This window comes from Suncus etruscus, chromosome 18 (genome assembly GCF_024139225.1).
Source record: "Suncus etruscus isolate mSunEtr1 chromosome 18, mSunEtr1.pri.cur, whole genome shotgun sequence".
NCBI lineage: Eukaryota > Metazoa > Chordata > Mammalia > Eulipotyphla > Soricidae > Suncus > Suncus etruscus.
The window spans coordinates 39,613,845-39,617,192 of NC_064865.1; positions in this window are offsets into that span (position 1 = coordinate 39,613,845).

A 3,348-nucleotide genomic window follows, 5' to 3' on the forward strand; every position below is an offset into this window, starting at 1 on the left:
ATGAAGTTTCGTGCACTTGGGTTTCTCCCGGCTCTGAGCTCAGAAATGGCAAGCTCGGGATCATGGGATGCAAGGAATCGAACTTTGCCTCACTGACAAAGCTGACTCAGGTGCAATTGGATCCTAGGCTTTGTTTTGATGCGGCTGATTCCAGTGTAACCCCCAACATCCCATATGGTCCCCCAGTAACCACTAGGAGTGACCCTGAATGACCCAGGTATGAGTGGCTCTAAAATACCCACTGCTTTGTTGGGCTTAATTACTGCTTGAGGGACCACATTTTGGGGCTGAGATTTAAGTTAGGTCCTTTATGTGGTCCCCCAAGGAATCAGCAATAACCCCATGCAACCAAAAACAAGCATAAAGACAGGCTAGAGGGCCCGGAGAGATAGCACAGCGGCGTTTGCCTTGCAAGCAGCCAATCCAGGACCAAAGGTGCTTGGTTTGAATCCTGGTGTCCCATATGGTCCCCCGTGCCTGCCAGGAGCTATTTCTGAGCAGACAGCCAGGAGTAACCCCTGAGCAACGCCAGGTGTGGCCCAAAAACCAAAAAAAAAAAAAAGCTAGAGCCTCATGATCTGGAGTCCAGTGGCCTTAAACCAGGGTCAGGGGTGTTTCTGCACATGCCTAGGATGCTTATGGGTACAGGGTGAAGGACTGACTGGCTTGCACCTGCAGTACAATACTGCTGTCTTGAGCATGCTAAGCAATCCAGTTCAGAAAGACCCAATCAGAGGGTGGTCAAGGCCAGCCATGTTTGCTGATAAATTAGGGACACCCCCACATCTCATGACCTGAATGCCATGGGAATTGCTTGAAAGAGACTAGCTCAAGGCTCTGCTTAGGTCCCTCTAGGGCTCAGAACCATGGAGTGCTGGAAATAAAGCCCTGTAGTGTCTGATCCATGGACAGTGGTGCTCCATGGTGATGCTCAGGGCTTAGAGCTCAGCCCTGGAAATCCCATTCCCATCTTGATTCCAGCACTGTCCTGTCTTACTCCAAGACTAAATGCGATCCTTTTTTAGTTTTTTTTTTTTTTTTTGGGGGGGTGCGGGGGGGTCACATCCAGCAGTGCTGGGGTTACTCCTGGCTCCACGCTCAGAAATGGCAGGCTGGGGGACAATCAATGACCTGCATGAAAGGCAAATGCCTTACCTCCATGCTATCTCAGGTCCCTAAATGTGATTTTTTTTTTTTTTGGGGGGGGGGGGCCTCACCCGGTGGTGCCCAGGGGTTACTCTTCTCAAAAGTAGTAAAGGGCCTGGGGTTAGGGCATTTGTATATGTGAGGCCCTGAATTCAATCGTTAGTACTCCTCACCCCGTTAGGACAGGAGAAATACAGGGGTTTAGGCCTTTTTTATTTGTCTTGTTTTGGGGCCACACCCACTGATGCTCCAGTTACTCCTGGCTATGTGCTCAGAAATCACTCCTGGCTTAGGGGACCAAAGGGATCGCCCGGGGGTGAGAGGGGCATCGAACCAGGGTCCGTCCTAGGCTAGCACGGCAAGGCCAGACACCTTACCACTTGCGCCACTACTTCACCCCCTAGGCCTTGTTTTGATGCAGCTAATTCCCATCCCAACATCCCATATGGTCCCCCAGTAACCACTAGGAGTGACCCTGAATGACCCAGGTATGACTGGCTCTAAAATACCCACTGCTTTGTTGGGGCTTACTCTGCTTGAGGGACATTTTGTGCCTGAGATTAAGCTAGGATTGGCTGTATGCAAAGCATGTCCCCTTACCCTTTACCCTCTTTCTCCAGCCCTCTATAAAAACCAGTGTTTTTTTGCACAGTGCTACCACCTCATACTTAACCAGAAATTACAAAACAGTATTGATGTCATGCCACATACAAAGGTGTGCAGGAACACCTGAAAAAATGGGTTTCATTCTCTGTTGACTGCAATAAAGCCAATTGCGCAATAAAGCAAGTCACCGGAGATCCTTTGTTTTTTCAGTGTGTGGAAGGAAGTTAGGCTCACTGGATTCTGATCTTGCTCCCCAAAAGCCTCAGAACCCCTGGAAGTGACCCCCAAACCAGCCCAATTTAAGGGAGAGGGTTTGTGAGTGTAGGCCCAACACATACAAGCCCCTGGGTTCACTCTGGTACCACATGGTCCCTTAGAACTGCCTGGATGTCCCCTACATGTTTGGGCCTGAGCACTGACTCGCTGACTTGTTTGCCTACTTGGGCCCCTAAGCACTCAATAAGGTACCCCGCTACCCTGGTAGCCATGTAAGGCATCTGTGCTGGACTCCCGGCAGGAGTAAGTGAAAGGTCGGGGTGAGCGGCCTCCTAGAATTCTGGCATCACCTTTCTGGAGCACAAGCTGGGCTGGGGAGCCCCAGCAGCGACAGGGTGGGTGCAGTGACATCCAGGGCCCCAGAGGTCTGGCACATGTCACAAGGGGAGCCCACAAATAACTTTAATTAGCGTATGTTTGCCTTTTTTTTTTTCTTTTTTTTTTTTTTTGAGCAGGAGCAGGGGCTCGAATTGCCCATGCCCCACCTTGTGACACATTTATGATATAACCCATCACAGCTGGATTTAAAAAATACACAAAAAATATATATAATATACATTATAAAACCTAAGTTGGGTTTGGAAGTGGCCTGAGCATATGCGTACTGTGAGCCGTCAGGAAGCTCAGGGGAGCAGTGGGAAGGGCAAGGCACAGACAGTACTTCATGAGACTCATAAATACCCTGGCTGCTAAGCACCGGGCAGGCGCCCCTCTTCCTACCTGACCCTCCGCCTATTTCTGAGCCCAGGTCTACCGGGAACCAGGCCCCATCAGAAGGCTTGGGGGGGGGGGGGATGGAGGATGGGGGCACGCACGGGGCTCCATTACCCCGCCTGACTTCTGGAGCCTTTAGGGAAGCTGGCGTCAGGCGATGGAGGGTACCTCCCAGACCCCCTTTCCTCCCAGGTCAGCAACCCCCTGCCCTGCTGCAGAGGGCTGGGGAGGGGATGTATTGGGGGTGCCCGGGGACTCTGCTCCTTTGTGCATTGCGCCAGCCCCACAACAGGAAAATAGTGTCCATAAGGCTCTGGAAACCGGCAGCCTGGGGGGGAGAGGGGGTGGCAGGGAGAACCCCAACTTCGCCTGCCTCCCCTCTTGCAGAGCCCTTAACTTCTGGGACTCAAGGCACTTCATCTGGGTAGTCTGAGACGGGCACCAGGCCTGACACACAGTGGGCACAGAATAGGTGTGGGTGAACCCCTCTCCTCTGCCCATCCCAGCCTGGCCCACTCCCCCTGGTCTCCATCCTACCAAAGTCTGTGGGTCACACTCCCAGGGGGCCCACCCCAGCTCCAGCCCAGGCTCCCCGACTCCCTCCCT